Genomic DNA, 24,107 nt, shown 5'->3' with positions numbered 1-24,107 from the left:
ATTGCTTGCATGTTCAATGGCAATTTCAAGGCGGAATGTGCTGTGCGGCCGCCATCAAGTAATGTAGCTGCAATTCCGGAAGAAGCAAGTGCCAATGCGATTTTTTGTTCCGACCGAATCGTTGCCAGTATTAATGAAATCAAAAATGTTTTTCCAGTGCCGGTGCTCCAGTGTTGTCATTGACAGTTTGCATCACTGTGTCATATACATATTTTTGTTGATCATTTAATTGTGGAGTATACGTTTGTACGAACGCACGCAATTCATTACGATCGAATTGCAGTTCGCGTTGCAATTCTCGTTCAAATAAATCATGCATTGGACGATTTGGTGGAGTCAATTCTAATTGCCCTAATGCCTTATTTGCAATCGTAAAGCACAAATCATCCATCATTATCAAGGCTTCATTATACATTTCCAATGTCAGCAGCAATGCAGGATCATTGGAACGATGTCGAAGTCGAATCAAAATGTCTTCAGCCATGAACTCTTTGTATTTATTCCACAATTCCAGTGGATTTGATGGAAAACATGTTGATATTATGATCGCAAATAACATACGAATTTGAATTGGTGGAGAAACAATTGATGCATCACGAAGCGTAGCATCCCAATGCGTATCATCTTCCAGCAAATGCAAGTGTTGACATGCTTCACGGTATGTTGCGCACAATTGACCATTAACAGTTCGTAAATGTTGGAATGATTGAGGTCCAAGTATGTTCACCAACAAAAGTCGCAAGTAAAAACATTCAACATTAGCTGGACTAACTGTATAAATGCGTCCCAAAGCATCTGTTCGAAAAATACCTGGATAACCATCAACAGGTGTGCCTTGTTTGCGACGTTGAAATTTTTTTGTTGATGCATTCCATGTGAAATAGTGAGGCACTTCCGAATATAGCAAAGTCCTGGAAAATTCATCAGTTTCACATAACTGGAAATAAGCTGTCAGTGTAGTTACTGGTGGCTCTATTACTCTTTGTTCGGCATTTGCAGCAGTGTAGTAAACACGTTGGCCGTTTTCAAGATGAACTGCCAAATGTACAACAACCGGATGTCTGTCATGAATTGGAAACGATAAAATACGCCATACAGCCTCATTCTTACTAATATAGCGCCCCATTTGGTACTGCAAAATTTCGTTATGATTATTCTCAGGAGCCACTCCAAAAACAGCCATATCGCTGCCCTTATTCACATACTTGCAAATATATTTGATTGATTTTACAGAATTGCAATATTCTACGTTGATGTGAGCGTTGAACATTTTTGACAGCATCGGTGAGTACGGAACTATCCACCGGTTATCGATTTCAACATCTTGATTTTTAATTTTAATTACAGTTAATTTACCGTTGTCTTCAGTTGATCGTCGACGATACTGTGGATATCCATCATCTCCTGTAATTGTTTCAGCAATCAATTGCTTTGGAAAACGTTTCGAACATTTACCATCAATCATACAAAGTGAATTTCGATTAATATCACCACAGGGACCGTGAATCATATTTTTCGTGACAACTTCGAATAATCCTGAGTCGATGGTTTGATCTGGAATTTCGGCCGATATGATGGTATCAATCATATCAGGGGTTATTTTGTTTACGCACCAAATCAAAATATGTGCGTAAGGTAAGCCTCTTTTTTGCCACTCTATGGTATACATAAAGCACCGCACTTCTCCAAATACACGGAGTTTGACAATTAGATCCATTAATTTTTTCAATTTTTGATGGAATACACGGGCAGTTATGTCATGCCGATCTTTTGGCACCTGACCATCAAGTAAACAATCAGACACATCGACCCACTTCGGGTTGCACGTAAATGTTATGAATAGATCCGGTCGTCCATAATTTCGTACATATGTCATCGCATCTTGCGTATATTCATGCATATGAGGTGGGCTACCAACATATGATGATGGTAAAATTGTTAAACGGCCGATATCATTCACATTTACATCATTGATTATTGCGTCACGCAAATGTATGTATTCCTCTGATCTTAATCGGGCTTGATTGTAACGGATGAAATTTAATTGCTCACTTTAAATTTTGGCGTACATATCGACGCTATATTGATGCGAAAGTTGATTGCATCGCAAAATAAAATTTGTTTCTTGAGGGCGAATCATCAATCGGTACGAATAAAAATTCATCGCACTGACTTTTTTTGTTGATTCTTGACCTGTATTGCAAAAATTAATTAGCGAATGAAAATGAGATATAAATCATATTTAGCACATTCGCGTAAATTGCGGGAATTCCCGTCATTCATGTTTCCTTCAATAAAACAATTGCGGGAATTCCCGCGCTATTTAAATAGGGCTTTTCTACCGTCAAAAATGGTTAACTTCTTATCACTGCACATTTTTAGTGTTGGTAAAGTCGTGAACTACCATCCCTGACAGGCCAACCGCAATTCAAACAAATTTAATTTGGGGAATCCCCATTCAAAGTTAACGTGCCAGTAATTTGTGGTTTGTTGAGGGGAAGTTTCATTGAAACAAAATGCGGGAAATCCCGACAAAAGTGCATAGGAAATTCATGTGGTAATGGCGGGAATTCCCTAATTTGTTCAGACTATTTAAAAAAATTAACCTGTAGAAAAAAGCGGGAATTCCCGCTCTTCAATTTTGTATGGAAAAATTAAGTGATTATCTGGCAGTCACCCGCTAAATTCAAATGAACGCGAACGTGTTAAACAAAATAAAATGTATATGTACCAGTTGTTGGATTTATCATTGGTATGTTGATGTGATAGCCATCGTCCCCTCTCCAAAACAAAATGGGGTATTGCAATGCATCATAACAGCGATGGAGTTCTGAAATAAGTTGTAAATTCTCATTTCTACGATACAAAACAATGTCTCGTGACTGAAACTGTTCGCCAACCACAACAATGGCTACTTCATCAATCGTAGGTGCATTGAATCGTCTGGTGTGCTCCCCAATTGGTGTTTTATCGTCTTTTATTATGATTTTGTGGCCATCGGAGGGCATCCGTTCCAGTGCCACTTCAAAAAATATCACCAATTCATTGTGTTGATGAAAAAATGTTTGCAATTCATTCACGATTGATCTTCTCGTATTCGTCGAAATTGCACAGCGCTTATTTAATTCACGATTCTCCTTCATCAATGAAATATATTTGCAAAAATTTATGATCACCATCTGGTAATGGTAGCAAAGACCCAGCTCTATGGTATATTTGACCTTGAATCTGTAACGGTCGAGAAATATATGTAGATGATAACGGATCTTAATTTCTAAAAACATCGAACACAGGGACGGCACATAAATTAAAAATGATATTGCTAATTCCACATGAAGAAATCACCTTAAACGTCGGCATAAATCCATCTTTTATAATATTTGTAGCTCCAAAAGATGTCATTTGAAAGCATGAATTGTATTTTTGAATATTTATGAGGAAATGCTTTGATGTTGGCGAATTACCAAAAACCAATGAATGCAAAAGTTCTGGCGGAAGTTCTAGCACCGGTAATTTGACTTTCCCACCAGCACAACACAGGCGTTTCGTTTATGAATTTAAATGCTTTGAAATTTATACATTCTATATTCATCTGGCCAATGTAGGCATACATGCTGTAATCAATGGTGGCATCGTAATTGAAAGCCGCGTGTTCCATTTGACGTATATCATTAACGGACGTACGCCCACGACGGTTTCTTGGTGCTTCACTATTATCCAAGTAAGTTCTCCGTCTGTGTCGTTGTGTTTCCATTTCATTTCGTCGAACACAATCTTCTTCACTTTGTGATCTTCGATTTAACGCTGTAGCATTTGATTGACGTGAACGTCTGCCAATCGTCTTGAACGTGGCATTCTTTCAGTACAGTGTATAACTAATTGAATGTAAAAGCAATACATTGAAAATTATTTCTAGAAAAAATTATACATTTAATTCAAACTTCAATGTCTGTGCGTGGAAATATGAATTCACATACACTCACACTGGACATAACCTCAATTGTGCAAATAAATTGTGCTGGCAATTGAACTATATATATAAAAATTAAGCAATTAAAATACAATTAAAAAAGAAACACATGGTTAACACTCACTAAAAGTATGTTTATTCAAAATGAGAGCAAGATATAAAAGAACTCAAAGCACATAAGAAAACTGTCAACTGAATTCCAATGACAGCAAATTAATATTCTGTTCGCAATGAGAGCACGATGGAAAATTGATAAATCGTATTGAAAATACTTGATTTTGGTACAGTGTATTTACTCACAAAAAATGTCAAACTCAGGAACGGCTGCACCGATTCCAAACAAACTTCACACAAACCACCTCCTTATAGGTAGGAACGAAATCTAAAATTTTTGTGTCAATCGATTCGGCGGTTCTTGAGTTATAAGACTACCAAGGAAATGTAACTTCTTTTTATATATATAGATAACAATCTTAGTATTCCCAAAAACAATAAAATTTCAATATTATTTCAAATAATATATACATTTAGAGGAACGTCTAGCATAAAATATTATTTTATTCTAGGATTGCCTTAAATGTAAAAAAGCAAGAAAATAATATTGTTGTTATAATGAAGTAGTACGCGGGATGAAAAGATTGAATATTTATTATTAAGAGTTGTCATTGACAGTTTGCATCACTGTGTCATATACATATTTTTGTTGATCATTTAATTGTGGAGTATACGTTTGTACGAACGCACGCAATTCATTACGATCGAATTGCAGTTCGCGTTGCAATTCTCGTTCAAATAAATCATGCATTGGACGATTTGGTGGAGTCAATTCTAATTGCCCTAATGCCTTATTTGCAATCGTAAAGCACAAATCATCCATCATTATCAAGGCTTCATTATACATTTCCAATGTCAGCAGCAATGCAGGATCATTGGAACGATGTCGAAGTCGAATCAAAATGTCTTCAGCCATGAACTCTTTGTATTTATTCCACAATTCCAGTGGATTTGATGGAAAACATGTTGATATTATGATCGCAAATAACATACGAATTTGAATTGGTGGAGAAACAATTGATGCATCACGAAGCGTAGCATCCCAATGCGTATCATCTTCCAGCAAATGCAAGTGTTGACATGCTTCACGGTATGTTGCGCACAATTGACCATTAACAGTTCGTAAATGTTGGAATGATTGAGGTCCAAGTATGTTCACCAACAAAAGTCGCAAGTAAAAACATTCAACATTAGCTGGACTAACTGTATAAATGCGTCCCAAAGCATCTGTTCGAAAAATACCTGGATAACCATCAACAGGTGTGCCTTGTTTGCGACGTTGAAATTTTTTTGTTGATGCATTCCATGTGAAATAGTGAGGCACTTCCGAATATAGCAAAGTCCTGGAAAATTCATCAGTTTCACATAACTGGAAATAAGCTGTCAGTGTAGTTACTGGTGGCTCTATTACTCTTTGTTCGGCATTTGCAGCAGTGTAGTAAACACGTTGGCCGTTTTCAAGATGAACTGCCAAATGTACAACAACCGGATGTCTGTCATGAATTGGAAACGATAAAATACGCCATACAGCCTCATTCTTACTAATATAGCGCCCCATTTGGTACTGCAAAATTTCGTTATGATTATTCTCAGGAGCCACTCCAAAAACAGCCATATCGCTGCCCTTATTCACATACTTGCAAATATATTTGATTGATTTTACAGAATTGCAATATTCTACGTTGATGTGAGCGTTGAACATTTTTGACAGCATCGGTGAGTACGGAACTATCCACCGGTTATCGATTTCAACATCTTGATTTTTAATTTTAATTACAGTTAATTTACCGTTGTCTTCAGTTGATCGTCGACGATACTGTGGATATCCATCATCTCCTGTAATTGTTTCAGCAATCAATTGCTTTGGAAAACGTTTCGAACATTTACCATCAATCATACAAAGTGAATTTCGATTAATATCACCACAGGGACCGTGAATCATATTTTTCGTGACAACTTCGAATAATCCTGAGTCGATGGTTTGATCTGGAATTTCGGCCGATATGATGGTATCAATCATATCAGGGGTTATTTTGTTTACGCACCAAATCAAAATATGTGCGTAAGGTAAGCCTCTTTTTTGCCACTCTATGGTATACATAAAGCACCGCACTTCTCCAAATACACGGAGTTTGACAATTAGATCCATTAATTTTTTCAATTTTTGATGGAATACACGGGCAGTTATGTCATGCCGATCTTTTGGCACCTGACCATCAAGTAAACAATCAGACACATCGACCCACTTCGGGTTGCACGTAAATGTTATGAATAGATCCGGTCGTCCATAATTTCGTACATATGTCATCGCATCTTGCGTATATTCATGCATATGAGGTGGGCTACCAACATATGATGATGGTAAAATTGTTAAACGGCCGATATCATTCACATTTACATCATTGATTATTGCGTCACGCAAATGTATGTATTCCTCTGATCTTAATCGGGCTTGATTGTAACGGATGAAATTTAATTGCTCACTTTAAATTTTGGCGTACATATCGACGCTATATTGATGCGAAAGTTGATTGCATCGCAAAATAAAATTTGTTTCTTGAGGGCGAATCATCAATCGGTACGAATAAAAATTCATCGCACTGACTTTTTTTGTTGATTCTTGACCTGTATTGCAAAAATTAATTAGCGAATGAAAATGAGATATAAATCATATTTAGCACATTCGCGTAAATTGCGGGAATTCCCGTCATTCATGTTTCCTTCAATAAAACAATTGCGGGAATTCCCGCGCTATTTAAATAGGGCTTTTCTACCGTCAAAAATGGTTAACTTCTTATCACTGCACATTTTTAGTGTTGGTAAAGTCGTGAACTACCATCCCTGACAGGCCAACCGCAATTCAAACAAATTTAATTTGGGGAATCCCCATTCAAAGTTAACGTGCCAGTAATTTGTGGTTTGTTGAGGGGAAGTTTCATTGAAACAAAATGCGGGAAATCCCGACAAAAGTGCATAGGAAATTCACGTGGTAATGGCGGGAATTCCCTAATTTGTTCAGACTATTTAAAAAAATTAACCTGTAGAAAAAAGCGGGAATTCCCGCTCTTCAATTTTGTATGGAAAAATTAAGTGATTATCTGGCAGTCACCCGCTAAATTCAAATGAACGCGAACGTGTTAAACAAAATAAAATGTATATGTACCAGTTGTTGGTTTTATCATTGGTATGTTGATGTGATAGCCATCGTCCCCTCTCCAAAACAAAATGGGGTATTGCAATGCATCATAACAGCGATGGAGTTCTGAAATAAGTTGTAAATTCTCATTTCTACGATACAAAACAATGTCTCGTGACTGAAACTGTTCGCCAACCACAACAATGGCTACTTCATCAATCGTAGGTGCATTGAATCGTCTGGTGTGCTCCCCAATTGGTGTTTTATCGTCTTTTATTATGATTTTGTGGCCATCGGAGGGCATCCGTTCCAGTGCCACTTCAAAAAATATCACCAATTCATTGTGTTGATGAAAAAATGTTTGCAATTCATTCACGATTGATCTTCTCGTATTCGTCGAAATTGCACAGCGCTTATTTAATTCACGATTCTCCTTCATCAATGAAATATATTTGCAAAAATTTATGATCACCATCTGGTAATGGTAGCAAAGACCCAGCTCTATGGTATATTTGACCTTGAATCTGTAACGGTCGAGAAATATATGTAGATGATAACGGATCTTAATTTCTAAAAACATCGAACACAGGGACGGCACATAAATTAAAAATGATATTGCTAATTCCACATGAAGAAATCACCTTAAACGTCGGCATAAATCCATCTTTTATAATATTTGTAGCTCCAAAAGATGTCATTTGAAAGCATGAATTGTATTTTTGAATATTTATGAGGAAATGCTTTGATGTTGGCGAATTACCAAAAACCAATGAATGCAAAAGTTCTGGCGGAAGTTCTAGCACCGGTAATTTGACTTTCCCACCAGCACAACACAGGCGTTTCGTTTATGAATTTAAATGCTTTGAAATTTATACATTCTATATTCATCTGGCCAATGTAGGCATACATGCTGTAATCAATGGTGGCATCGTAATTGAAAGCCGCGTGTTCCATTTGACGTATATCATTAACGGACGTACGCCCACGACGGTTTCTTGGTGCTTCACTATTATCCAAGTAAGTTCTCCGTCTGTGTCGTTGTGTTTCCATTTCATTTCGTCGAACACAATCTTCTTCACTTTGTGATCTTCGATTTAACGCTGTAGCATTTGATTGACGTGAACGTCTGCCAATCGTCTTGAACGTGGCATTCTTTCAGTACAGTGTATAACTAATTGAATGTAAAAGCAATACATTGAAAATTATTTCTAGAAAAAATTATACATTTAATTCAAACTTCAATGTCTGTGCGTGGAAATATGAATTCACATACACTCACACTGGACATAACCTCAATTGTGCAAATAAATTGTGCTGGCAATTGAACTATATATATAAAAATTAAGCAATTAAAATACAATTAAAAAAGAAACACATGGTTAACACTCACTAAAAGTATGTTTATTCAAAATGAGAGCAAGATATAAAAGAACTCAAAGCACATAAGAAAACTGTCAACTGAATTCCAATGACAGCAAATTAATATTCTGTTCGCAATGAGAGCACGATGGAAAATTGATAAATCGTATTGAAAATACTTGATTTTGGTACAGTGTATTTACTCACAAAAAATGTCAAACTCAGGAACGGCTGCACCGATTCCAAACAAACTTCACACAAACCACCTCCTTATAGGTAGGAACGAAATCTAAAATTTTTGTGTCAATCGATTCGGCGGTTCTTGAGTTATAAGACTACCAAGGAAATGTAACTTCTTTTTATATATATAGATAACAATCTTAGTATTCCCAAAAACAATAAAATTTCAATATTATTTCAAATAATATATACATTTAGAGGAACGTCTAGCATAAAATATTATTTTATTCTAGGATTGCCTTAAATGTAAAAAAGCAAGAAAATAATATTGTTGTTATAATGAAGTAGTACGCGGGATGAAAAGATTGAATATTTATTATTAAAAAAATTATTGGTGTTAAGAAATAATTATGTATGTTTCTTTAAAATAGCAAAAAGATAAAATATAAAATAAATATAAATATTTTTATACAACATCAACTCATATGGGACTACCCCCTGAATTTAAGCATATTAATGAGGGGAGGAAAAGAAACTAACAAGGATTTTCTTAGTAGCGGCGAGCGAAAAGAAAATAGTTCAGCACTAAGTCACTTTGTCTATATGGCAAATGTGAGATGCAGTGTATGGAATATCTTAATATCTAGTATGAGAAATTAACGATTTAAGTCCTTCTTAAATGAGGCCATTTACCCATAGAGGGTGCCTGGCCCGTATAACGTTAATGATTATTAGAAAGATATTTCCAAAGAGTCGTGTTGCTTGATAGTGCAGCACTAAGTGGGTGGTAAACTCCATCTAAAACTAAATATAACCATGAGACCGATAGTAAACAAGTACCGTGAGGGAAAGTTGAAAAGAACTCTGAATAGAGAGTTAAATAGTACGTGAAACTTTATAATATTATAGTAATAGTGTGCATTTTTTTCATATAAGGACATTGTAATCTATTAACATAATAAAATATTTATCAAAAGATCATTGGTGTTAAGTTTATTCAAATTAATTTGCTTTTAGCTTATTAACATAGAATAAATACTGATGATTTGATAAAGTGTTGATAGATTTTACATATATAATGCTTAAATTCTTTTGAATTTTACAATAATATTATTATCATTGATTTTAATATTAATTGTATGCATTTATATGATTAACAATGCGAAAGATTCAGGATACCTTCGGGACCCGTCTTGCAACACGGACCAAGGAGTCTAACATATGTGCAAGTCATTGGGTTATATTAAACATAATGACGAAATTAACTTAACTTTTATATAATGGGATTAATTTTTAGTGAAATATTTTACTATTAATTCAATCCCGGGGCGTTCCATATAGTTATGTATAATGATAATTTATTATTATTTATACATCTAACTGGAGCGTACCTTGAGCATATATGCTGTGACCCGAAAGATGGTGAACTATACTTGATCAGGTTGAAGTCAGGGGAAACCCTGATGGAAGACCGAAACAGTTCTGACGTGCAAATCGATTGTCAGAATTGAGTATAGGGGCGAAAGACCAATCGAACCATCTAGTAGCTGGTTCCCTCCGAAGTTTCCCTCAGGATAGCTGGTGCATTTAAATATTATGTAAAATAATCTTATCTGGTAAAGCGAATGATTAGAGGCCTTAGGGTCGAAACGACCTTAACCTATTCTCAAACTTTAAATGGGTAAGAACCTCACCTTTCTTGATATGAAGGTTGAGGTTATGATATAATGTGCCCAGTGGGCCACTTTTGGTAAGCAAAACTGGCGCTGTGGGATGAACCAAACGTAATGTTACGGTGCCCAAATTAACAACTCATGCAGATACCATGAAAGGCGTTGGTTGCTTAAAACAGCAGGACGGTGGACATGGAAGTCGTAATCCGCTAAGGAGTGTGTAACAACTCACCTGCCGAAGCAACTAGCCCTTAAAATGGATGGCGCTTAAGTTGTATACCTATACATTACCGCTAAAGTACATGATTTATAATACAATTTCGGTTGGATTATAAATTTTGAAACTTTAGTGAGTAGGAGGGTACAATGGTGTGCTTAGAAGTGTTTGGCGTAAGCCTGCATGGAGCCGCCATTGGTACAGATCTTGGTGGTAGTAGCAAATAATCGAATGAGACCTTGGAGGACTGAAGTGGAGAAGGGTTTCGTGTGAACAGTGGTTGATCACGAGTTAGTCGGTCCTAAGTTCAAGGCGAAAGCCGAAAATTTTCAAAGTTTTAATGAATTGTTGAGAATATATTATGTTTTCTTCATAGTAATTAAACACTTGAATAATTTTGAACGAAAGGGAATACAGTTCCAATTCCGTAACCTGTTGAGTATCCGTTTGTTATTAAAAATGGGCCTTGTGCTCATCCTGGCAACAGGAACGACCATAAAGAAGCCGTCGAGAGGTATCGGAAGAGTTTTCTTTTCTGTTTTATAGTCGTACTACCATGGAAGTCTTTCGAAGAGAGATATGGTAGATGGACTAGAAGAGCATGACATTTACTGTTTTGTCGATATTTTCTCCTCGGACCTTGAAAATTTATGGTGGGGTTACGCAAACTTCTCAACAGGCCGTACCAATATCCGCAGCTGGTCTCCAAGGTGAAGAGTCTCTAGTCGATAGAATAATGTAGGTAAGGGAAGTCGGCAAATTAGATCCGTAACTTCGGGATAAGGATTGGCTCTGAAGATTGAGATAGTCGGGCTTGATTGGGAAGCAATACCATGGTTTATGTACTCGTTCTGGGTAAATAGAGAATTTCGGTTCTTGTTCCCCGGATAATAGTTACGTAGCCAATTGTGGAACTTTCTTGCTAAAATTTTATAATAATTATATCGCAAGATATATATTCTTATTTAATTATAACGATTATCAATTAACAATCAATTCAGAACTGGCACGGACTTGGGGAATCCGACTGTCTAATTAAAACAAAGCATTGTGATGGCCCTAACGGGTGTTGACACAATGTGATTTCTGCCCAGTGCTCCGAATGTCAAAGTGAAGAAATTCAAGTAAGCGCGGGTAAACGGCAGGAGTAACTATGACTCTCTTAAGGTAGCCAAATGCCTCGTCATCTAATTAGTGACGCGCATGAATGGATTAACGAGATTCCTACTGTCCCTATCTACTCCTTTTGGAGGCGGGAAGGTGCTACATAAAGTGGTTCTCCTTCAGGGTTCGACCGGATAGCCCAGTTGCTGGCTGCTTCCGGTGTATGGGTTTTGACCATAGAGTGGCTGAGTGTAGGGCCAAATCAGATGTTTGTAGGCGGTGCGGTCAAGAAGGACATAGAGCTGCCGTTTGTGGCAATGCCCCCCATTGTCGCAACTGTGCATTTAAGGGTAGGCCAGCTGGGCATCTTATGATGTCAGCTGTCTGCCCGATTTACTGTGGCGTTGTTGAGCGTGCCCTCTCCAGACACTGATGGGGGGGATTTTTCAGCTTAATTGACAGGGGTCGTATGCCGTTATGTGTGAGTTGGGGGGTTGTATGATTGAGGGGGGGGTGTGGCATTGCCTTACTTCGGGAGCCTTACGCCACCAATGGTGTGGTTCGGGGTCTTCCTGGAGGTTTTAGGGTCTTTACGGACCTTATGGTTAATGCTGCAATAGTTGTGAATGATTCCGGCTATGATTGTGTAGTCTTGGATTCGTCACAACAGGGGGTGTGTGTGTCTATAGAGGGGGAGTTCGGTAGAATGATTGTCGCTAGTTTGTATTACAAATTTAGCGAGCCCCTAGAGTCCTACCTGGGCTATATGGATAAGTTACTACTTCTGGCGAGTGGTAGCCCATTAGTCCTAAGGTTGGATGCGAATGCCCCGTCCTCGATGTGGTTTAGTAAGGTATCCAGACATTCGTCTGGATATCAAAGCCACGTTCGAGGCGAGGTAATGAATGAATGGGTGTTGGCTAAGGGCCTTCACATTCTGAATGAGCAGAGTGATATGTATACGTTTGAAGGGCCTAGGGGTGTGAGTGATATTGACGTGACGCTTATGAATGAGGCAGCAATTAGAGTGTTTGATTTTATGTGGGAGGTTAGAGGAGGGTGGGGTCTGAGTGATCATAATTTGATCCAAATTGTGGTTGCTCCTCGTTCCCCTCCTTTGGTGTGTGTGAGTCCATTGCGGCGATGGCGTACCTCTGGTATTGACTGGAACCGATATGGACAGAGTGTAAGGGAAGCGGTGTTAGAAATACCGCTTAGAGTGTTTGATGATCTGGAGGTGGATGAGCAAATTGCTCGGCTGTGTGAGTTGGTGTGGGGTGTGAATGACAGATTGTTCAGGAAGTGTGGAAGTTTTAGGGTTAGAAAAATTAAGTGGTGGACGCATGAGTTAACCTTGAAGAGGAGGACTGTCCGGCGGTTGAGACGAAAGTTTCAACGTGCTCGGCGGTTCAATTCTGATAGGCTGTCCCAGATTAGGTATGATTTTAGTTGTGCGATGAATGAATATAAAGATATGATTGTGAAAATTAAAGAAGAAGAGTGGAGGAGTTTTGTGAATGACAATAGGGATGACCCCTGGGGTCAGGTCTATAAGATCTGCAGGGGTCGTAAGAGGGAGGATATCACCTCTCTTCGTGTTGGTGACACTGTGTTATTAACGTGGAGAGAGTGTGCTGGGGTTCTGTTAGGAGCGTTCTTTCCCAGGGCTGAGGTTCAGGCACCCCATGCACATGAGGTACCTGTTCCTCCATTAGATGATGGGGAGCTGGGATATGCCTTTGGCCTGGTCAGGTCTAAACGGTCTCCAGGTTTTGATGGTCTGAACGGAGAGATGTGCAAATGCTTGTGGAAGTTCATTCCGGAATACTTGGAGGTCATTTATGATAAGTGCATTTGTGAGGGATATTTTCCACGTGAGTGGAAAAGTGCCAGGGTTGTTCCTCTCCTGAAGTCTCCTGATAAGATCAGGAGTGAACCTCGTTCTTATCGGGGCATCAGTCTCCTTCCAGTGCTTGGAAAAGTGCTGGAAAGAGTTATGGTGGAACGGCTTCAGGAGCTAACGCGGGATTTGAGGTCGAATAGGCAGTATGGGTTCAGGAAAGGACGCAGTGTAGAAGATGCCTGGATGTATGTTCAGAATGCTGTGAGGGAGAATACCAACCATGTCCTTGGCATATTTGCTGACTTCAAGGGGGCGTTTGACTACCTAATCTGGGATCGAGTGATTCAACGGCTAGAGGAACTTAACTGTTCGGAAATTAGTCTCTGGCGGAGCTTCTTTTCGGACAGGAAAGCCTCTATTGTTGGTATGAATGGGAGTGTGGAGATTGGAGTGGTTCGTGGCTGCCCGCAGAGATCCATCTGTGGTCCATATATTTGGAACCTCATGATGGACTCATTGCTTGGACAGCTCGAACAACTCTGTAGGTGTTGTGCGTATGCGGATGACCTACTTCTTTTGGTCGAAGGCTGTTCGAGGTCTGAGATTGAAAGGGTAGGAGGGCAATTGTTGGAGATTGCTCATAATAGGGGTGTGGGTGTGGGGGTTGGCATATCGATGGATAAAACGGTGACAATGCTCTTAAAGGGTAGACTGTCACCGGGTCGTCCACCGGTTGTCCGTGTGAATGGGGTCAGCATCAGGTATGTGACGCAAGTCAAATATCTGGGGTTGACCATGAGTGAAAGAATGTGTTTTACTCCACACTTAGTGAATGTGAAGCGGCGGCTGCAGGCGATTGTTGGTAGTGTCAGGCGCGTTTTACGGAGTGATTGGGGTCTCGGGCGTCGTGCTGTTCGCTCCATATATCGAGGTTTGTTTGTAGCCTGTGCCACTTATGGATCTCTTATATGGTGGAAGGTGGCTACGATGGTTTCGGGTCGTCGAAAACTTCTTTCTATACAGCGTTGCATGATGCTTGCCTGTTTGCCAGTATTTCGCACCGTGTGCCCCCTCTTGACCTGATTGTTTTACAGCGTGCTGTTTCTTTCAGGTTGAGGAGGGGTTTGAGTGTGTTATTGCTGCGGAATGAATGGATTTCTGACGATGATGTGGAGAGGTTGGGATATCTAGAAAGCAAGAGGCTTCTAGATGACAGGGTTAGGAGTAGGTGGCAAGACCGTTGGGATAATAGTCCTTACGGTCGTGTGACTTATGAGTACATTCGGGATGTTGGGTTTGTTGGGGAAAACCCAGATTTCAGATTCTGTCTGAGTCTGGGTTTCCTATTTACGGGGCATGGGCCTTTGAATGCTTTTTCGCATCAGAGGCACCTCTCTGATGGAATGGAATGTATGTGTGGGGCGCGTGTTGAGGATTGGGTGCATGTTATTGCTGAATGCCCGATGTACTCGGACATTAGGGACCTTGGGGGTATGAGGATTAGTTGGACCGATGAACGGTTAGATGTTAGTGGTGTGATCTCCACTAGTTGGGATGCCGAACGATTAGAATTATTTGGTGTGTTTGCGCGTGAGGTGTTTAAGCGGCGAAGACAATTAGCTGGAAACTAAGTATAGTTTCTTTGTGTGAATGGTGTGTGTATTGTGTGTGTATTGGATGAGAGAATGGGGTCCAACCCCTGGTCACCAGTCCAGAGCAGTATGGAAGCTCAACTGGTAGTAGTTTTTTGGCTACGAGGTCTGACCGGAGACTTAATTCTGGTACCACGGGGAGTAGGAGCCTTTGGTGTTCGCTCCAACCTACTCGTGCGGACTGGCCCCTCGGGGAGTATCGTGGTGGTTGTGGTTTAATACCCGAATGCGGGGAGAGTGATATTTGTCACTCAATGTGGAGTTGCATTGCAACCGGGTGCCGGACCCAAAGTACGGCAGAGGTTTTAGATAGGCCTCGAACCCCACCAAGGTGGTTAGTGTGTCCATTCCACACGCCAATTGGTACTGAATAATTCATTGCATTTTTCGGGGCGCTGATCATCGCATTTTATTGATCCGCTGTGCTTTTGAGCACCGTGAGGTTAGGCCGTCATCGGCAGGTAATCACGTTAATATTGGCTTTAGATGTCCCTATCTACTGTCTAGCGAAACCACAGCCAAGGGAACGGGCTTGGAATAATTAACAGGGAAAGAAGACCCTGTTGAGCTTGACTCTAGTCTGGCAGTGTAAAGAGACATAAGAGGTGTAGCATAAGTGGGAGATATATAATTTCGGTTATGTATCAACAATGAAATACCACTACTCTTATTGTTTCCTTACTTACTTGATTAAGTGGAACGTGTATCATTGCTTAGCCATTATATGGGTATATTTATATATCTTATGGTATTGGGTTTTGATGCAAGCTTCTTGATCAAAGTACCACGAGTTTTTTATATAATTGTAAACATATTTTAATGAAATGATAGCATTTCGGTGTTATTGTTATAATTAAAATTTGGTATAACTCCAACACTCAGGTATGATCCAATTCAAGGACATTGCCAGGTGGGGAGTTTGACTGGGGCGGTACATCTCTCAAATAATAACGGAGGTGTCCCAAGGCCAGCTCAGTGCGGACAGAAACCACACATAGAGCAAAAGGGCAAATGCTGACTTGATCTCGGTGTTCAGTACACACAGAGACAGCAAAAGCTCGGCCTATCGATTTTGGTTTAGAGAGTTTTTAACAAGAGGTGTCAGAAAAGTTACCAAAGGGATAACTGGCTTGTGGCGGTCAAGCGTTCATAGCGACGTCGCTTTTTGATCCTTCGATGTCGGCTCTTCCTATCATTGTGAAGCAAAATTCACCAAGCGTTGGATTGTTCACCCATTCAAGGGAACGTGAGCTGGGTTTAGACCGTCGTGAGACAGGTTAGTTTTACCCTACTAATGACAATTGTTATTGCGACAGCATTCCTGCGTAGTACGAGAGGAACCGCAGGTACGGACCAATGGTACAATACTTGTTCGAGCGAACAGTGGTATGATGCTACGTCCGTTGGATTATGCCTGAACGCCTCTAAGGTCGTATCCGTGCTGGACTGCAATGATAAATATGGGGCAATTGCATTGTATGGCTTCTCTAAACCATTTAAAGTTTATAAATTTTATTTATAAACGACAATGGATATATGTGATGCCAATGTTATTTGTAACATAGCAAATGCGGGAGGATTAAATATCACCTGTATGACGCGCTAGTTACTTATTAAAACATTATTTAATACAATGTCAATGCCTAGAATCAATTGTAAACGACTTTGGTAACTGGCAAGGTGTTGTAAGTGGTAGAGCAGCTGCTATACTGCGATCCACTGAAGCTTATCCTTTGCTTGATGATTCGATCAAACTGTTTATAAACTATTTATATGTATATGGGGGGATGGGGTCATATGTAGAAGTTCACGCAAGTGAGGAAAGTTTCTGATTGCCATTCACTTGGGAGTGGCCAGGAACGATTCTTTTGCATATGACTCAAGCAGCTCACGACTTCCGGTTTTAGACCAAGTATCCCCTGGGTAGCTAACAGACATCCGTTTGGAGGCGAGCTAAAGTGAGAAGGCGAAGCCCGCTTGTGCGGTTGTGCGTAGGGCTTGGGACCCACCACATAAAAAAATTTCCCCAATGAAAACAAACACCGAGCCTCGGATGAGAAACCCCCCTTTTGATGACGACCCCTGCAAACGTACTAAGGATCATGATTTGAGGGCATGCACCTGGAATGTCCGGACTCTTAATTGGGAAGGTGCCTCTGCCCAGCTGGTTGATGTCCTCATACAACTAAAGACTGACATCACCGCCGTCCAAGAAGTGCGATGGACGGGACAAGGACGGAAGAAGGTGGGTCCTTGTGACACCTACTACAGCGGCCATATAAAGGAGCGCAAATTTGGTGTTGGATTTGTGGTGGGAGAGAGACTACGTCGCCGAGTCCTGGCATTCACCCCGGTGTATGAACGTCTAGCCACAATCCGCATAAAAGCGAGGTTCTTCAACATATCGCTGATTTGCGCCCACGCCCCAACGGAAGAGAAGGACGATGTGACCAAAGATGCTTTCTATGAGCGCCTAGAACGCACCTATGAGCGCTGCCCCCGCCACGATGTCAAAATCGTGCTTGGCGATTTTAACGCCAGGGTGGGTAAAGAAGGTGTCTTTGGCACAACAGTCGGAAAATTCAGCCTCCATGACGAAACATCGCCAAACGGCCTGAGGCTGATCGACTTCGCTGGGGCCCGAAATATGGTTGTCTGTAGTACCAGATTCCAGCATAAAAAAATTCATCAAGCAACGTGGCTGTCCCCTGATCGAAACACGCGCAACCAAATCGATCACGTTGTGATAGACGGAAGACATGTCTCCAGTGTTTTAGACGTGCGTACGCTCCGAGGACCAAACATTGACTCGGACCCTTATCTAGTAGCAGCAAAGATACGCACTCGCCTCTGTGCAGCAAAGAACGCCCGTCAACAAACACAAGGAAGGTTCGACGTCGAAAAGCTGCAATCACAACCGACAGCCGAACGATTTTCTACTCGACTTGCACTCCTGCTCTCTGAGAGCACTCATCAGCATCTCGATATAAGGGAGCTGTGGAACGGCATCTCAAACTCATTGCATACCGCTGCAGCCGAAACAATTGGTCTCCGGCAACGCCAAAAAACCAGTTGGTACGATGAGAATTGTCGTTCCGCAGTGGAGAGAAAACAGACTGCCTACCTCGCAACGTTGCGATCGACCACAACACGTTCGGGGTGGGATAGATATCGAGAACTGAAGAGGGAAGCGAGACGCATTTGCAGACGTAAAAAGAAAGAGGCCGAAATGCGTGAGTATGAAAAGCTTGAAAAGCTGGCCGACATGGGTAATGCTCGAAAATTTTATGAAAAGATGAGGCGATTAACAGAAGGTTTCAAGACCGGAGCATTATCATGTAGGGACCGAGAAGGTAATCTGGTAACGGATGTCCAGAGCACACTGGGATTATGGAGGGAACACTTCTCCGACCTGCTCAATGGCAGTGAAAGTACAACACCAGGAGATGGCGAACCCGATTCCCCAATCGATGACGATGGAATAGATGTTCCATTACCCGACCATGAAGAAATTCGAATAGCAATTACCCGCTTGAAGAACAACAAAGCGGCGGGGGCCGATGGATTACCGGCCGAGCTATTCAAATACGGCGGCGAAGAACTGATAAGGTGCATGCATCAGCTTCTTTGTAGAATATGGTCGGAAGAAAGCATGCCTGACGATTGGAATCTTAGTGTGCTCTGCCCAATCCATAAGAAGGGAGACCCCACAATCTGCGCCAACTACCGTGGTATAAGTCTCCTCAATATCGCATATAAGGTTTTGTCGAGCGTATTGTGTGAAAGACTAAAGCCCACCGTCAACGAACTGATTGGACCTTATCAGTGTGGCTTTAGACCTGGAAAATCCACAATGGACCAGATATTCACCATGCGCCAAATCTTGGAAAAGACCCGAGAGAGAAGAATCGATACTCACCATCTTTTTATCGATTTTAAAGCTGCCTTCGATAGCACGAAAAGGAGCTGCCTTTATGCCGCGATGTCTGAATTTGGTATCCCTGCAAAACTAATACGGCTATGTAAGCTGACGTTGAGCAACACCAAAAGCTCCGTCAGGATCGGGAAGGACCTCTCCGAGCCGTTCGATACCAAACGAGGCTTCAGACAGGGTGACTCACTATCGTGCGACTTCTCCAATCTATTGCTGGAAAAAATAATACGAGCTGCAGAACTAAATAGAGAGGTTACAATCTTCTACAAGAGTGTACAGCTCCTGACGTATGCCGATGATATTGATATCATCGGAAGCAACAACCGCGCCGTTTGTTCTGCGTTTTCCAGACTAGATAAAGAAGCGAAGCGTATGGGTCTGGTGGTGAATGAGGACAAGACGAAATATCTCCTGTCATCAAACAAACAGTCGGCGCACTCGCGTCTTGGCTCCCACGTCACTGTTGACAGTCATAACTTTGAAGTTGTAGATAATTTCGTTTATCTGAGAACCAGCATTAACAACACCAACAATGTCAGCCTTGAAATCCAACGCAGAATCGCTCTTGCCAACAGGTGCTACTTTGGACTGAGTAGGCAATAGAAAAGTAAAGTCCTCTCTCGACGAACCATAATCAAACTCTATAAGTCGCTCATTATTCCCGTCCTGATGTATGGCGCTGAAGCGTGGACGATGACAACATCCGATGAGACGACTCTTGGGGTTTTCGAGAGAAAGGTTTTGCGCAAGATTTATGGTCCTCTAAACATTGGCAACGGCGAATACCGCAGACGATGGAACGATGAGCTGTACGATTTATACGACGACATTGACATAGTTCAGCGAATAAAAAGACAGCGGCTACGCTGGCTAGGTCATGTTGTACGGATGGAAGAAAACACTCCAGCTCTGAAAGTATTCGATGCAGTACCCGCTGGAGGAAGCCGCGGAAGAGGACGACCTCCACTCCGGTGGAAAGACCAAGTGCAAAGTGACCTGCCTTCACTTGGTGTTTCCAGTTGGCGCCAAAAAGCAAAAAGGAGGAATGAGTGGCGCGCTCTGATGGATTCGGTTATAATCGCTTAAAGCGGTTCCTACGCCAAATATATATATATATATATATATATATATATGTGTGTGTGTTGTAATATACATACCGTATATATTTATATTATAAATAATTTATATATATGTATATATATGTATTTTTTTTAATGTATATATATACTAGCTGTTACCCTGTGCGCTTCGCTACACCTAAATCGATTAAAACTCTTAAGGGTTTTTACTTTGTGTTTTATTTATTGTTGTAAAACTGTTACTTATTTATAAAACATTTAAAAAATATTGGTATACAACATTTTTGGTTTTTCCACCTGGCGCGTAAATGAATAAGCACCTTGGTGTTCCCACTCTCGAGCATGCGACGAACAATTGGCCGTGTGAGAAGCACGGTTCTTCCAAATTGATGCCGCAAACTTGAAACGTTTGCCCTTGCGATTTGTTGATGGTCATCGCAAAGGCAAGACGTACTGGGAACAGCAAGCGCTTAAATTCAAACGGCATGTCCGTTGGAATCATGGGAATGCGTGGTAAGAGTACAACTTCACCTGCTGCCTTGCCATTTAGTATTGTTGCTTCAATCAAATTTGGCCACAATATTTTGACTGAAAGTATTGTGCCATTACATAAAAGTCGGTGGCTTCAGATTTCGTAGAAGTATAATGGGTGAACCGACTTTCAGGACCAAACTATGGGGTAGCAGACCGGGGGGATCCAAAGAATTCAAGAATTCAGTTGGATAATTGACTATTTCATCTTGATTCAAAACGCTATCAATCGATGTATATGTTGTAGCTTCTCCTGGCAGTTTTTCTTGAATGGCAAAATTGATTTCGTTGACGTGTACATTTTTCGGTGCCAATATTGCGTTCACTTAAATAGTGTTGAACAATATTCGGAAATACACTTTCAATCAGTTCTTCTTTCGATTGTAAAAGTGTACAAAAGTTGTTCGGCAATGTGTTCAAACCGGTATCATCGATTGGTATTTTGCCTTCGCCAATGTCCAACAACTGCTTCGAAAACGTCGCTGCGGATCGACCGTTTTGCAATTGGACTCGCATGTTGATGGTAAGAGTCAGCCTTTGAACATGTCTCCACAAAACTGACGATTTTAAACATGCGCTTATTTCGTCGGCAGGAGTTGGTCGAGGAATGACTGGCTAAGTTTGCCGAAAATCGCCAGATAATAAGACTAATGCTCCGCCAAAAAGTTGTTGCTTTTGGCGTAAATCTTGCATTGTTCTATTGAAAGCTTCTAATGACTTTTTTTTAGCCATTGGGCACTCATCCCATAGAACTATTCCAGCTCCTCGCAAAACTTTTGCCATTGCTGAATTCCTCGATATGCTGAATTGCTGAATGCAGCGATGCCTGACGAAGCAATTGCCAGCGCAATTTTCTGCTGTGACCGTATAGTAGCAAGAATCAAAGAGATCAGAAACGTTTTCCCTGTACCACCGGGCGCATCCAGAAAGTATAATCCACCGGCGTTATTGTCAACCGCTCGTATAATCTTATCATAAGCATTTTCTGCTGAATATTCAATTTGGTACTGTTAGCTTGTATGAAAGCACACAATTCATTGCAATCGTTTTGTTGTTCACGTTGAAGCTCATGGTCAAGCATATCAATCGCTGAACGATTGGGCGCAGTTATGCCAAGTTGCGCTAATGCCTTATTCGCAATTGTAAGGTACAGATCTTCAACCAATATCAAAGCATCATTATACATTTGTAATGTATATAGCAAGTCTGCGTCCGATGCTCGATTTCGCGCCAAAATTAATAAGTCCTCGGTCATGCAGTCTTTGTACTTATTCCATAGTTCTTGCGGATTTGACTTTTGGAAGGCATGTAGATATTATTATGGCGGTGTCCCAATGCATATCATCTTCTAACAATTGCAATCGCTGACATGCTTCACGATACGTCGCACACAACTGACTGTCAACAGTTTTCAAATCATCAAATGATCTTGGTCCGCGCACGTTGAAAGACGATGTTCGGATGGATGGTTTAAATTCGTCCTATGGCATCGGTTTTACGGACCTTTGGCTAACCGTCAACACGCTCCCCTTGCTTTCGTCGTTGAAATGTATTCAATGAAGCATTCCAAGTGAAATATTGGGGTATTTCGGAATATAGTAATGTTCTTGCAAATTCATTTTTTTTTTTGCAAAACGTGCAATGATACACACATTAAATTTCTTATGTGCACCCTCCACACAGACCCCAATCACCCCTGAAAATTTCATTGAAATCGGGTAAGCCGTCTAGGAGGAGTATGCGAACAGGAAGTTTTGCCACTTAATTTTATATATATAGATAATATAGAAGAAAAATCTAAGTTTAACATTATTAATTAAGTTTAATAGTAATAATTTGGATTAAGTATTTTATATTATTATGTTTTGAAAAAAATAAAATATATATTGCTTCCTAGGAAGCAAGTGGCTTCTAGATGACAGGGTTAGGAGTAGGTGGCAAGACCGTTGGGATAATAGTCCTAACGGTCGTGTGACTTATGAGTACATTCGGGATGTTGGGTTTGTTGGGGAAAACCCAGATTTCAGATTCTGTCTGAGTCTGGGTTTCCTATTTACGGGGCATGGGCCTTTGAATGCTTTTTTGCATCAGAAGCACCTCTCTGATGGAATGGAATGTATGTGTGGGGCGCGTGTTGAGGATTGGGTGCATGTTATTGCTGAATGCCCGATGTACTCGGGCATTAGGGACCTTGGGGGTATGGGGATTAGTTGGACTGATGGACGGTTAGATGTTAGTGGTGTGATCAACACTAGTTGGGATGCCGAACGATTAGAATTATTTGGTGTGTTTGCGCGTGAGGTGTTTAAGCGGCGAAGACAATTAGCTGGAAACTAAGTATAGTTTCTTTGTGTGAATGGTGTGTGTATTGTGTGTGTATTGGATGAGAGAATGGGGTCCAACCCCTGGTCACCAGTCCAGAGCAGTATGGAAGCTCAACTGGTAGTAGTTTCAACTACGAGGTCTGACCGGAGACTTAATTCTGGTACCACGGGGAGTAGGAGCCCTTGGAGTTCGCTCCAACTCCCCGAACTCCCCGAATACCCGAATGCGGGGAGAGTGATATTTGTCACTCAATGTGGAGTTGCATTGCAACCGGGTGCCGGACCCAAAGTACGGCAGAGGTTTTAGATAGGCCTCGAACCCCACCAAGGTGGTTAGTGTGTCCATTCCACACGCCATTTGGTACTGAATAATGCATTGCATTTTTCGGGGCGCTGATCATCGCATTTATTTGATCCGCTGTGCTTTTGAGCACCGTGAGGTAAGGCCGTCGTCGGCAGGTACTCACGTTAATATTGGCTTTAGATGTCCTTATCTGTCCTCATGCGGACTGGCCCCTCGGGGAGTATCGTGGTGGTTGTGGTTCAATACCCAAATGCGGGGAGAGTGACTTTGGTCACTCAATGTGGAGTTGCATTGCAACCGGGTGCCGGACCCAAAGTACAGCAGAGGTTTTAGATAGGCCTCGAATCCCACCAAGGTGGTTAGTGTGTCCATTCCACACGCCAATTGGTACCGAATAACGCGTAGCATTTTCGGGGCGCTAATCATCGCATTGATTTGTTCCGCTGTGCTTTTGAGCACCGTGGAGTAAGGCCGTCGTCGGCAGGTACCCACGTTAATCCCACCGGACGTTGTCCCTATCTGTCATTCGATTGTAGAATTTCAGATTGTTCAGACGTGTTTTCGTTTCTGTGCGTTTTCTGTGTCGTGAATTTTTTGTGAATTGGTGTTTTTTGTGTGGGAGCCCTCAGCATTGGATGTAAGTACATTCATTTTGAGTATTTGTGTATTAGTTTGTGATTTGTGGTAGTTTTTTAGCGCATTTGCATACATATTTACGCATTAGTATATTAATATATACGTGTGTGT

At 41.0% G+C, this 24,107-nt stretch overlaps 1 pseudogene; it reads left to right on the top strand.

Annotated features, from left to right (window-relative positions):
- The first annotated feature begins 9,170 nt into the window (after positions 1–9,170).
- Positions 9,171–16,937, top strand: LOC128923374 (large subunit ribosomal RNA; annotated as a pseudogene).
- The last annotated feature ends 7,170 nt before the right edge of the window (positions 16,938–24,107 follow it).

Source organism: Zeugodacus cucurbitae, chromosome X (assembly GCF_028554725.1).
Source record: "Zeugodacus cucurbitae isolate PBARC_wt_2022May chromosome X, idZeuCucr1.2, whole genome shotgun sequence".
Classification (NCBI taxonomy): domain Eukaryota; kingdom Metazoa; phylum Arthropoda; class Insecta; order Diptera; family Tephritidae; genus Zeugodacus; species Zeugodacus cucurbitae.
Note: the sequence above shows the minus strand (reverse complement) of the source record. Positions and strands in the feature narration are given on the sequence as shown.